The sequence below is a fragment of the Macrosteles quadrilineatus genome, unplaced genomic scaffold, assembly GCF_028750875.1.
Source record: "Macrosteles quadrilineatus isolate MER2022 unplaced genomic scaffold, UCM_ALF_1.0 Scaffold_4__1_contigs__length_99947679, whole genome shotgun sequence".
NCBI lineage: Eukaryota > Metazoa > Arthropoda > Insecta > Hemiptera > Cicadellidae > Macrosteles > Macrosteles quadrilineatus.
This window is the reverse complement of record NW_026542597.1, coordinates 90,513,379-90,527,461: the sequence shown is the minus strand read 5'-3', so window position 1 is coordinate 90,527,461 and position 14,083 is coordinate 90,513,379. Positions and strand designations below refer to the sequence as shown.

Here is a 14,083-nt window from a genome sequence, read left to right as displayed (position 1 = left end):
AATTGTTAATGCTATTAAACATCACAGAATCAAATTGTCTAGTTGAACCAGCTGTTAAGATTTTTTAATTTCATTTAAATATGAGTACTTATAAGGTTAACATGGGAAACTCGAGAGCCACTGGGGCGGAGCCCTTTTGACGGATCTGCACCAAACTTCACACAATCCATTCTTGAATAATGCTTAATAACACCTGAAAGTTTCATTACAATCTGTCAAGCGGTTTCGAAGTACATAAAGGACAAACAAACATACAAACACACATACATAAAATTATATATAAATATATATTATTACATGTGTTTGACATTGTTGTCATTGTTAAAGTTTTAAGTAATGGAACGGTTCAGATATTGGCCTTGGTAAAACGTTGGTTTTTGTTAGAAAAAATTTAAATTTTTCAACTTAACTTGAGTGAAGTGTAAATGCAGTGATGTCTGATTTATAATTTAGTTTCCTACTGAACTGTGTATTCAGCCAGGATGATTAAAAATAAATGATGATTCAAAATGAATATTAACTTTTAACCTTCCCATCGATTTATATTTTTGAAACTTTATCATTTTGGCATAAGGACTACCATCTTTTTCGTCAATTTCTTCCATCTCACACTTATGTAACAAGAAGTAAGCCCAGATGCATTATGAATATCCTGCCACACTCCACCACATTTTTTCAGCATCATTTAAAATATTCAGCAATAGTTCTTTTCAACATAAATTGATACAAAATTAAGGTATTATCAGTTTCGAACCATAAAAAGTTACATTTTCTCGGGATCGAACCAGTAAGCGTCAGAGTAAGAAGGCAATCACTAATAACCACTCTACTTTTATATATACCAAGTAAAAAATCAAGCTAATAAAAAAATAAAATTGTAAAATCTTGGTAAATGTAGAATTGTTTATAAGTTTGACTAGTAAAAAATAATAGAGATAATAGCTTTTGAAATCTTTTCGAAAGTCTTAAGAACAAAATGGAAGGTAAATAAGGGATTTGTAATGTTTGTTTGGAGGAACGATCGGAAATATACTTAATGTAAGGAGCTTAAGTAAAGAAAGAAAGTATAAGTTAGAACAAACGACAAAAAGAGGATCTCAGATCAAGATATTTCCCATTTTTATTGGAAACTATTTCGGAACTGGCAAACTTCTGTATCGGTAGATATTTTTAAAATATATACGGAGATTACGTTCAAAAACGTACTTAGTTTTTCATAACGAAGTTAATGAACTGACATGACAATCAGCTATAAACTACAGTGTCTCATGACAGTAATTTTAACAAATAAATGTTTCTAGAAGAAATTAAAAATGAATTAATAGAAGGGTGATAATTTAGGTACTTGTTTCTGTGCAATAAATTCACAATACGATCAATGATTTGACTGTAAAACTTTTAAGTGTACTGATTGGACGACCGTTCTTAATAAAGACATTCAATAAGGTATTTTGGCTCAAAAATATACTTGTAGATGCTAAATTGGAATAAAGGTCACGGTGATGCACCAATGAAATAGTAAACCTGATAAGATGGTTGCGTTTTAGATAATATCTTGTAGAATTGAACTGTAAATCATCACAAGAGAACTGATAAGATGGTTGTATTTTAGATAAAACCGAATAGCATCTCACTGCAACTCAAAACTATAGAACTGATAAGATAGTTATGTTTTTGATCAGATGTAAAAGAATCTCACTACAACTATTCACTAGGGTACTGATAAGATGGTTGTGTTTTAGAAAATATCTAAAAGAATCTCACTGCAACTCATCACAAGAGAACTGATAATATAGTTGCGTTTTGGATAAGATCTAATTGAATATCACTGCAACCCATCACTAGAGAACTGATAAGATAGTTGTGTTGTAGATAAGATATAATAGAATCTCACTACAACCCAACATAAGAGAACTGATCAGATAGTTGTGTTTTAAGCCGCGTTTACACCGGAGTTAATAACATAAAGTTAATTAACTTTTGTTATTAACCGGCAGTTATTAACAAAAGTTAATAACAGAACGTTATTAACAAATTATTTTGTACTTCAGTTTTTGTTAAACACATTCATGTTAAAAACATTAAGTCACTCCACCAGTTTATTGAAAATCAACACAGACAAAACACAGCTCATTAACTTCCGTTTATCACATAATTCAAACCGATCAAACAGTGGGTTTAGTCTCCTTCTGGACGAAACTGAGGTCCTGAGGTCCACCCTACACCAAATGTCAAGTTCCTTGGATTGATCTTAGACGAGAATCTTAGATTTCATGACCATATCAAATACATAAAAAAAACTCAGTTCTAGTATTTTCGTTCTGCGTAACCTCAGGAACAATGAGAATCTGGAGATATTGTTGACGGCATACTATGGGCTAATTTATCCTCACTGAGCATACGCTGTTCCTATTTGGGGTTGCGAGTGCCAGCAGACTAAAAAGTTGTTTAAACTCTAAAATATGGCTGTGAGAACTGTTTTTTTCTCTAAAAAGGCGCAAATCATGCCTTAAATATTTTTTTCAATTCAACAATTTTGACATTCCCATCTATTTACATTATTGAATCTTTAACATTTGAGAGACAAAAATTTTCTAAATTTGACTTTTCTGTAAAAAACCAATACACATTGCGCAATTCACATACATTACCATTTCCTAAACATTCAACGACATTTTTCAAGAAGCACTTACTGCGCAATTAAACACTTTTTAATTCACTTACACTTCCTCTTAAACTTGAACCAAACCTGTTAAAATTAAAAAAAAAAACAATTAAAATCTAGGTTGATAAAGTTTACAGCGTCCAAGAATTTGTAAATAAAATCAGCTCGATGATTAGTGATCTAGCCTAGATGTATAAAAAACTGTATAACTTTAAGTACTGTATAAGACCTCTGTAAATAGTTCTTAAGTATATATAAGCTAACTTTTATTTAATGATGACTTAGCTAATACAAATTGTACAATATTTTGTTAATTCTGGCTTATAAATGATTTGATTCCCGGGGTTTGTCTGCTGCAGTTGGTACTGAGGGGCGACTAGCGCCCTCTCTGTAGCACGATGCTGGGCGCGGGGGTTGCGGGGAAAAGAGAGGGACCTGTTATTAACAAAAGTTAACGCGCTAAAAGAGACCTTTAACTTTTGTTATTAACATTTGTTAAAAACATAACACGTTTCCTTTGATCTTTACCGACTCTTGATTGATAACAAAAATATTGTTAACAACAAGGAATTTTCTGTTAAAAACACGAGTTATTAACATTTGTTAAGAGAAATTTCTGGGTGATTCTGTTATGTTAATAACTTTTTGTTAAAAACACGTGTTATTAACTCCGGTGTAAACGCGGCTTTAGATAACATCTAATTGAATCTTATTGCAACTCATCACAAGAGAACTGATAAGATAGTTGTGTTGTAGATAAGATATAATAGAATCTCACTACAACCCAACATAAGAGAACTGATAAGATAGATGTGTTTTAGATAAGAATTTAAAGAGGCTCACTACAACTAATCACTAGAGAAATCATAAGATAGTTGTGTTGTAGATAAGATATAATATAATCTCACTGCAACTCATCACAAGATAACTGATATGATAGTTGTTTTTTAGATAATATCTAATAGAATCTCACTACAACTCATCACTATAGAACTGATATGATAGTTGTTTTTTAGATAATATCTAATAGAATCTCACTACAACTCATCACTATAGAACTGATAATATAGTTGTGTTTAAGATAAGATAGTCGGCTTTAAATAACAACAACTAATCAAGTCGTGTTTGTAGCAGAAAGATATTCCCAGAAGCGTGCAACAATCGGAATATTTGTCACGATGCGCAATGTTGATAAGAGAACTGATAAGAGAGTTGGCTGAGTTATCAGTCGCCTCGGGAGTTGGCTACGCCTTATCACCTCTTTATCATACGGGACATTCGTTACGCGGCCAGGCCAATGTTTTTGGAACGTGTTAAACTTTTTGGATCGTGGTTTAGGTCAACTTTAATACCCATAACGCATTAGCATTCTTATATTCAACGTATATAAAGTTTTTTAACTGAAAGAAACTTGTCTTAATTTATCTGCAGATTTTATCTTGAAATCACGACGTTTATCTTTACTAATTGTAATGGGAAATATCCTTAATTTTCCATAGTTTAACGATTTAATACATTACAAAGTGTTGTACACTTTTTTTGGTCTTTAGGTCGCCGGTTCAAATCCCGCCAATCACTAAGTGTTTTTGAATATGCGATTGATCACGTGGTTCAGAGACCTTGACCTAGAAAACCAAAATATTTCAATTAGGACAATACGTTATATTAGACGTCAATTACAAAACCACCTGCAATAAAAGTCATACGAAGTATTATTATTGTTATGCTGCTAGACCTTTTTTACAAGAAAAACTACTTTGCAGCTTTTTAAATCCAAATGAGTTCTGATTTATTGCATAGGTGTAGTTTTACTTAGCAGTCAGTATTTTTATAATTTTTTATTCAATCCCAAAGTATGTTTATGAATAAAAGTGTGTAAACCCAGTCTTAAACCCGCCAGTTTGATTTGCTAACTCCAATTGTTTCCTAAAGTTTGAAAATCTACACTGCTCGTTACATGTTAATAGTTCCATGTTTTTAGGTTTGGAATGTTGAATAAATTGTACTTTAAAGTACAAATAATGTAAGTAGTAGTTACAATGAAGTACAGGGTTCTTGTTTGAAAACAACGTAATGGACTTGTTTCGAATCGTATTACAAATCCATTTAATCTTCCGTGTTCTTCTACAGTCTTTATGAGATTATCGCAACTATAATTTACTAAAATATAGATTTTCATTATGTTTGCATGACTTAGTATTGGAGAGCTGCACGCGAGCTGCTGTGTCTTCGAAATTTAAATAAATGGCAACTTCCCTATATTCAATCAATATATAATTTCAATTAATTAAACGTTCATAAAATATTTTAACTTTAAAATATATAGGGATATTTTTTATCTACATATTTAGGCAAAGGGTAAATAAAAGTATGGTTTTAGTGCGGCGTGTTGAAAGCATACAAAGGTTTTCTGGAAATCTTAGTTGTACAAATCTGCGTTATATTATAACACTGTGTCATTTTAATACTCACATTTCTTACGATAAAACTTTTGATTTAATTTCGTCTTTAGCAGAAAATGAATCATCTGCGAAATCCCCCCATCTCCAAAAACCCGTTATTAGTCATTGTTTACATATAGTCTTAAAGTACGATTTGACTCGTTTTACCTAAGAACGAAAAATTGTTTGCTCTCTTATACTAAACCAGGTCGATCTAATTACTGATGGCATTTGTAATCAAAAACAAAGTTTTTACAGAAATAATAATTAAGTTTAATTTATCTTAGTGGAAATGCTGTTCACACCTGGTATAAAACGGAATTAACAATTCATGAAATGATTTTGACCTTGAGTGAATCTTTATACCATCAAATACTATCAAAAACACAGAAAAGTATAGTATTTTTATGGCAAAATCAACCAGCAAAAACACAATCGAAATAAATATTTACGATGCGTTTGAGAGATGAGAAAATTACATTTTAAGCTAAAACAAATCCCTACAAATACAGATGGCGTCAGGGGACAAACGTTGTGTACAATAGTGAGTTACGAAAAAAATAGTGTTCAGTAAATACTAGGGATTTGTATTAGCTTAAAAGGTAATTTTCTCATCTCTCGCGTCGTAAATATTTATTTCGATTGTGTTTTTGCTGTTTGATTTTGCTATAAGAATACTATACTTTTCTGCGTTTTTAACGAGGAAAACACAATAGAAATATATTATCAACGGATGCTACTTTTGACGCTATGCGATGATGAGTTCAACAGATAAGATAATTTAGCTTATGTTAATACAAATCCCTACAAATACGGGGAAGTAAAAATATATTCCGACGACAGGGGACGAATGTTGTGATGCGATGATGAGTGAGAAAGATAAGAGAATTTGTGTTTCTCGCCTAGGGAGTTGCGGGAGTTTGTCATCATTGCCTGGGGAATACGCTTTTTGTAAGCAACCTTGTTATAACAAGGGTTTGTAGGTAATTTCAATGTTTGTTTCGATGTGGTGGTTAATATAAATTGACCACTCTCACTCATAAAAATGACCACAGTTGTTTCAATATTTTGGTAAGTTAAACATACGAATTTTCGATTTAAAATTTTCACACAAGTTTTATGGATTGCATGGATATACGTAACAATAAGTCAGTGTGGCAAGTCAACTCTGCGTTATCATATGTAATCACAATATTGATAAGAACTCAGTAGGTGAGTGTGTCGCGTCGAGTATTGTACTAGGAAGTACTTAGTGTCGGTTGTACACCTGTATGGAGTGTATTCCGGTAAGATAAATGAATAGTTCTTGGAGATATGTTTGTTAAATGAATGATAAATGGGGAGCTGTTCTAGTGGTAGAGTGCGGGGCTTCGGTTCTTGAGGTCTTGGGTTCAAATCACGCCATTCACCAGTGGTTCTTATCGATAAGTGTAAAACAGTTCCGGGTTAGATTCTACTGTCCTGGGATTTTAAGTGGGACATAAAAACTGCATGTTTAATTAAATACGGGACATGTATCCCGGTGATTCAGATACAACTAGTTTGAAAACAATGTCATGCTTAAGAATCACTGTAGTTACTTATGTAGGCTTGCCTTGGTAAATAATTTCGTAATGTCTATACATTGTATTTAGATAGGAAGTCTTAAGAATATAGACTAGAGAAGTTAGAAAAAATAAATTGTGAATGTTACTGATAACCGTACTTGAATTATTTTTGATCTATTTAAGATTGTTTTGAATATTTCTAAAACAAATTTGTCGTCATAAATCAACATTTTTTTTTTTTGTGGTTTAGTTCTTAGAGTTAATGAGCCATTTACAAATCAGTCACTATGGCTGTAACGCTGAAACTTAAACAATTGATTGCATATTAAACCTTATTGATGGCACTATTGGATAGTGTTGGTTAAAATGATATTTAATTTGAATTAGAGAATAATTCCAATAATTTAAATTTATTTAGGATAAACTTTAGGCAAAATAAATACTTTTATAAGCAATCTTTAGTATATACTTTTTTAAATAGACTTCTAAATGTGCAAAAGTTTGGTTAGTGTGAATAAAGTAGAAAATAAAAGATCTAAATATGAATACATTTAACCAAGAAATTATCTTCTGCGCTCAAAGAGCTCGCTCAAAGGAACGCTAAATGTAAAACATTGGGATGATTTTATTTCAACTTGTCATGCTTTATTTAGTTCTTTGCTCTCTGAGAAAAGTTGTTGGCTTTCTGTAATTTTATATTCAATATTCCGTAAAAAGACTTATCCACCTGTGAACTTAGTGATAAATAAATCTTTGTTTATCTTTGAAGATTTTAAAGTTTATAAATATAAATTTATCTTCGTCCTTTTTGCCTCAATTTTACTGCTGAATATATTCATATGTAAAAAATTAAAGATAGGAGAAATAAAATAAGGAAGGAAGGATGGGGGATGTAAAATAATCGATACAAAGAAATAAAAATATCACTACATACCATGTTCAATTTTTTTACATTATGTGATGTATTTAAAATGTATTACACAGCTTGAAGGCATTAAGGGTAGCTAGCGATTACTACTTTTAGGCTACCTATATAAGCTTTATGGCTTATTTCATTTAAGCTGGTTTAAAACTATTTCTAATAAACAAACAAAAAAGGAAAACAAATACCCCGCCGCAGCAAACCTGCAGACTAAGCGAATTGCCATTTGCGTAATTTTTTTGTGTAAAAATCTATTTTAATAACGCTAGGTTCAAAAAGTTCCTATGTTTGCTGCTACAGGTAGGGTAATACAGTAAGGAGGGTTTCTGTGAAATATAAATAGCTAGGTATGAAATAAATAATTTGGCAAGTTTGATCGAAATATAGCCTTACATCCAATATTTTACTTATTCCCCATTAGGATGAAATTGGGATTTTTCATTTAATTTTTTTTTTAATTCCTTCGACGCCAATTACCGTGTAAAACAAATCAAGATACTAACAATTTTGTTTTTAAGCTCTAAAAATGGCTTAAAGAAAAATGTTGGAAATTCTATGTTTTGAGGTAGGCTAAAAAAATGAGAAAACATGATTTTCACCCCATAACCCCCCCCCCCCCCCCCCCCGGTAAAACCCCGTTCCTATGGTCCAATTATTTTGGTTCGCAAACTTGTACAAATAAATGTTCGAATAAACGTTTTTACCAATTCATCAAAATCGGACACCAAAACGAAAAAGTAAATCGGTCTCGTGCATAGCTCTTATCATAAGACCTATGATAACTTATTGCCTATATGGGAAATTCTTTAAAACATAAGTAAACAAAAAGGTGCATTTTTAAAGGCTGTCTCATGTTAAGTTGAGGCAGACTACCTGACCAGAGGGTAGAGCAGGACAATGGCGAGGCCGGTCCTTCGACGGACCCTCCCGACCCTTGGAGTAAATCCCATTAACCACGCTTCACTGAAAACTTCACTTAAAACCGTAAATATATTGATTAATTGAAAATATAATCAATTCGTCATATCTGAAAATAATGTATTCTAGGTTATAAAAAAACAAAATGTTTCATGTTCGTCCCATGCAAATCGGCCAACTTGAAGTATTAAAACAATCTTCTAATTTGTCTCTTGTAGTACAAAATTAATTTATAAGTCTGTATTAATAGTGCATCTATCAATATAAATAAAATTAGAGTTTTATCTGTAGGTTGTTCAGAATTATATATTTGTTAGCAGTTTTTTTTTACATTTTATACATTAAATAAGTGAGATTAATAACCATGTGGCTTAAATAACGGGGTTGATTAATCGCAAGGGCAATATGTAATTGTAAATTAAATCAAATAACTAGCCACCATCTAGGTCAGGAACCTGAGAATCAGTGTGTATCAAGTTGTACCCTACTCGAGTTTTGGTAAGGGCGTCAAAAGCCTACAATCGAGGTTTCCACTCATTAACGGCGTTTTGAATGCTGTTGTGTAAAGTAAAAAATTACAGCTACACTGGGTAATCGCGGATGTTGCTGCTATCTCGGAAGATCTTCGCAATTTCGCTTTATACGTAACAATCTAATGTGTCAAATCACATATTTTCCAATGTGTCTTTTTTCGGTTTTGACTCACCACTATTGCATTGCTGTCGCTGGACCATACCGCGAAATTTGTTTCTGAGAAGTATTCTACTAGTGATGTAACTCACCTGTTACCAACAATGTCACTTACCTGGTTCCTTTAGACAGTAGTACCATATCTCCACTGCTAAACATAGCATAGATTCACGTACGCTATGCGTAGCCTCTTAATAGTTCGGACGTCCGGTTGAAACTATGTTTCAACTATGTACCCAACTAAATTACAGCTGTTTCGGCAGGGAAAAGGGTCATCATGATCATATTAGGTCGATGATCAAAAATACTAATTATGTAGTATATACTAAATATAATAATTATATTAATATAATTAATTCGTTTTAGAACATTATAGACCATACTTCTATTATTCCTAACGCAGAGAAAGTTGAACTGTAGGGCCTAACTCACTAACTTAAAAATCTCATACCTTTTTATAATAACTACAAAATTTACTTCTTCACAATATTTAGGAGGTTTGAGGAGAAGTTCTCCTAACATCTTTTTTATTTAATGTATATTGATTAATCACCTGTTGAGCTATTATTTTAAAGGTAAGGGTCAAGTGGAGGTGATAGATTTCTTCCCCTAAAACCATCTAAATATTATGAACGAAGTATAATACAGAATATCAATTATTAGTAATTTAAAATTAAATATTGTACTTAGTTATAAGGAGAAAAGTTTGATTTAATACTTAAAGTTGGCCGATTTGCATGGGACGAAAATGAAAAATTTGGTTTTTTTATAACCTAGAATACATTATTTTTAGATATGACGAATTGATTAAATTTTCAATTAATCAATATATTTACGCTTTTAAGCGAAGTATTCCGTGAAGCGTGGTTAATGGGATTTGCTCCAAGGGTCGGGAGGGATGGCCGAGCCCCCCGAGCCATTGTCCTGTTCCACCCCCTTGGTCAGGTAGTCTGCCTCAACTTAACATGAGACAGCCTTTAAACGTATTTTAGAGTCCTCCTGTGATAGCATATCTATACGGACCTCAGGTGAAAATCAATTTCCGTCAATTTCCGCCAGTCGCGCCCAGCTTAACCGTAATCACGTCTTTCGGATTATATGTGTCCAATTTCATTCGATGTTTAGTGGTAAATATTGAAGAATACTTTAATATATAAAGTACATTTATAACAACTGTGCCATTTGTTGCTATTAGTTGGAAACAAGTGTATTTATCCAGCCGATAGTATAGATAGTGATTGTAAAATAACTTACTGTATCATTAAATTTATTCAATAATTAAATATAATTTAATTTATTATTTTATGGACTATAAAATGGGTTTGGTTGAAAACAAGATAAGATTAATTGGTCATAAATAAATAAATCACAATTTTAATGTAAAATACGGATTATATTGAAAATGTGGACCGATAAAAATTAAATGAATATAAATTGACATGTAAAGTTAATTATATTAATTATTTAGAGCATATGATAATACTTGGTTTTTCAATTTTCTTTTTTTTTATTCCTTTTTCATTCAATTTTCTTAAAAACTTCAATTTTTAAAATATTTTTTTCTCTTTTTCAGGATACAATTTGGATAGCTGCTGCTAATTTTGGTAAGACAACATTTATTGATTTTTTGTTATTTTCCGGGTGTAGCACTTTCTTGGCGTTTTAAGTTATTTCTTTACAATGCACCTCTTTTCATATTGATATAATATCACTTAAGGGTAAAAAATTGTATTGTAATACATTTAAGTGCAGCTTACCTTTTAATTCTACGAAATCGTTTACAATTGTAAAATTAAAATCAGTTTAATTTATTTTGAGGCATTTATATAATTCCAAAAGTTAGATTTTTAATTGACGGATGCCACGAAGGTCATACATGTTTCACTAAAATTGTAAAAGGATCTTCTTTTGTTCCACCATTAACAACTAAGGATAATATTGTTTACGCTTAATGTGTAATGCTTCATAAAACTTAAAGGGGTTCTTCAACAATATCCTATCCTTACTAAATTACTAGCTTCTAAAAATTACTTACAGTAATTAACATTCAAAATATTTGCTATAGTAGGCCTACCCCAAAAGTTTCACCAATGCAAATTTCTTTCGAGACCAAAGGTTTTTTTAAGTATTTTTAAGATGTCTCAAAAATTCCAAATTACCTCCTTAACAAGAAAGAAACAAACATTTGTCTAGAGCCCGAGGTTATCATGAGCGTTGTTGTTTCAAGAAACTCAGATCTTGTAATCCCAGTTTAATGAATTCTCCGCCTTCAGCGATTTTCACAACTTTTACATCTGCTTATTGGGCTTATTTATTTTTGTGTTGAAAGTTTTCAACTACTTTGAGCATACTGACTTTGAATTTACTTGGATAGCATAAATTTGCTTAGTTCTGCATGTGTAGAAATATAGCTATAATTTTATTCCGCACTCATCCTGAACTCATATTTTGGTTAAAATACTCACCGAAGTGGTGTCATCCGTCTCAATCGGTAATAGTAATAATAGTTCATAGTTCTTACTAAAATTAAAATTAAAACAGTAATCATTTCTCCAGTATACTATAGTTACACACAAGCTTTTTATAATTAAATCAAAATTGTAAAACTTAGTTTCCTAAACTTATTTTTGATATAATTTTAGCAGCCATGTAGCATAATACCTAATGCATGAAATGTAAGAAAATTAATGTCCAGTGCACATGGAAACATTGTAGGTGAGGAAGGAACCGGTGTTTTCTTTTGTTGCCATAGAAACCAGTTTATATCATACAATTTTTAAAATGTCCCATCTCAAATTTGTAAATATACAGCGTGGGGGATTTAAGTGATACAAATAAAAACTTTTGCAGGGTTCATGATATTTTGTGTAAAATCCAACCCTATTAGGTACAGTAGATTTTGTAACTCTGAAAAAAAAAGTACAAAAACAACAACTCCTTAAAAATATTATTTGTAATATCTTAATTAATTCTGACGAAAGATCACAAATAGAACTATATTCGTATAAAAGATACGAAAACATCCCAGTATTCCCTCCAGCTGTCCATTCAGCTTTGTTCAGACTTTGTATTGTAGTTTTGGTTCCATCGACTTATGACCAGCGGCGATGTTCTAAACTTAATACAGTTTATTTTAGGTTAAACTGTAAGCTGGTTTTAGTCAGTGGAATATTTGTCTACATAAACTAAAAATGTGTAAATATTTGATACGGTAGGCTTAACACCGAGCAAACATCGAATATGTTTTTGATGAAGTTTAGTGTGTTTTAATTTGCTAGCGCAATACTGAAAAATTAATTGAAGTACTTTAAAAATCCAAAATTAAACAATCTAAGCCATACACACTATTTAAATAATTTTACATTTGTCATTGTCGGTCAGTTAAAGGTAATGTGACCGTATTTCGCATGCAATTTAAGTTTTGGTTCTTCGATTTGTATTTCTTGTAATTTTTCAACCTTTAAACTATTGAAACCAGGAAACTATTTAAACCATAGCTTTCATCACAACATTCTAACTGAAGAATAATGTTAAATTAACTTAAACATAAATCATTTCTGACATAGTTTAGCATGCATGAAAAACACACATCAAAACGTGTGTCAATACAATTTCAGGATCAGCTTATGTTTTCAAAAATATCTTTGACATTTAATAGCTTAACTTTTGTTAAACGTGGTCAAATTACTAACGAGGATTACAATAGCGTTTAGTCGATTACACCATAGTAAGCTTAGTTCCGCAGGTAAAATTACGTTTTGTCGTTTTAATACGTTGGGATTACGGATTATATGGAGCCCTATAGAGTTTTACGTCCGGTTTTAAAGCTGTATCAAGTATGATTACGTTGGTGAAATAATCGATGTTGCTCGATAGTTTACTAATTTTCATGTGTTGATGATTTCTTTAGAAACACAATAGAAGTCACAATTTATTTGTCGCAATATTGCGAAAATTTCTGCTAGCATTTTCGCCGAATTTCATAAAAAGCTTCAAGTCAAGAAATGATGAAAGAATGCACTACTATGAAATTAGTTTGATTTTATGACATCATATAAATGTTGGCTTTCAAACTCTTTACAAACAATTTATACAATTAAAAGATGTTTAAAGATAATAACAATATTGCTTAAAGATTCTATTTCTAATATGATTGATTATTTATTTCACTGCCATATGTTTTTGGACTTATTCTTGTTTTTTATCACATATTAAAATAATCTGTAGGCCTAAAGGTAAATTAAACAATTCACTTGATACTAAACAAAACTCCGTGTTGAAATCAATTTTATCCATTATAAGCGTACAACTTGTGCATACATAGTTTTGAGCTATTGGTTAGAATTTTAGGAAACTTCCTCAATACATAACTTACCGTACAAAACAATAGTTTTACTGTTCGAAAATAACATGGTTTAAACCCTTATCAATATCGCCCAATCACCAGGTATGATGGGCACAACTAGGCGTATTTTAAACCATTAACGAATTAAGTTTAATTAGCTATAAGTGTTGATGTTTTTCTTGCTTTGTACTGCCTAAGATTATCTTTTTTATCCAAAACCATTGGACTAAAGCCAACGATGAAATATAGTTAAAACCCAGTTTTGAACCTTTAAAAACATTTGGATATTTCCAGGATTGAACGGGGAACCTTCAATACTCTTACCCTGTGACATAACTCTAACATATCTCAATAATTCAGCTATATGATGTTTATATCGAATTATATCCTTTAAAATGGTTGTACACTGTTCTAACGATAATATCAATATACACATATTTACTTATGACATAACCTATCAAAAAAATTATACGATAAATATATATTAGTAGAGTATGTTTCCGTAACCGATACCGTACTCTGTGAACGACAATACAACAGTTCTTGATAAGTGAA

General features: G+C 31.4%; 1 protein-coding gene across 1 annotated transcript in view; it reads left to right on the top strand.

Annotated features, from left to right (window-relative positions):
• Positions 1 to 14,083, top strand: part of LOC128991581 (alpha-mannosidase 2) — a 221,121-nt gene that overhangs the window by 111,357 nt on the left and 95,681 nt on the right. The window contains exon 2 of the mRNA XM_054414595.1: positions 10,757 to 10,787. The gene's annotated coding sequence lies outside the window, so the exon portion shown is untranslated. The remainder of the gene's footprint in view (positions 1 to 10,756; positions 10,788 to 14,083) is intronic.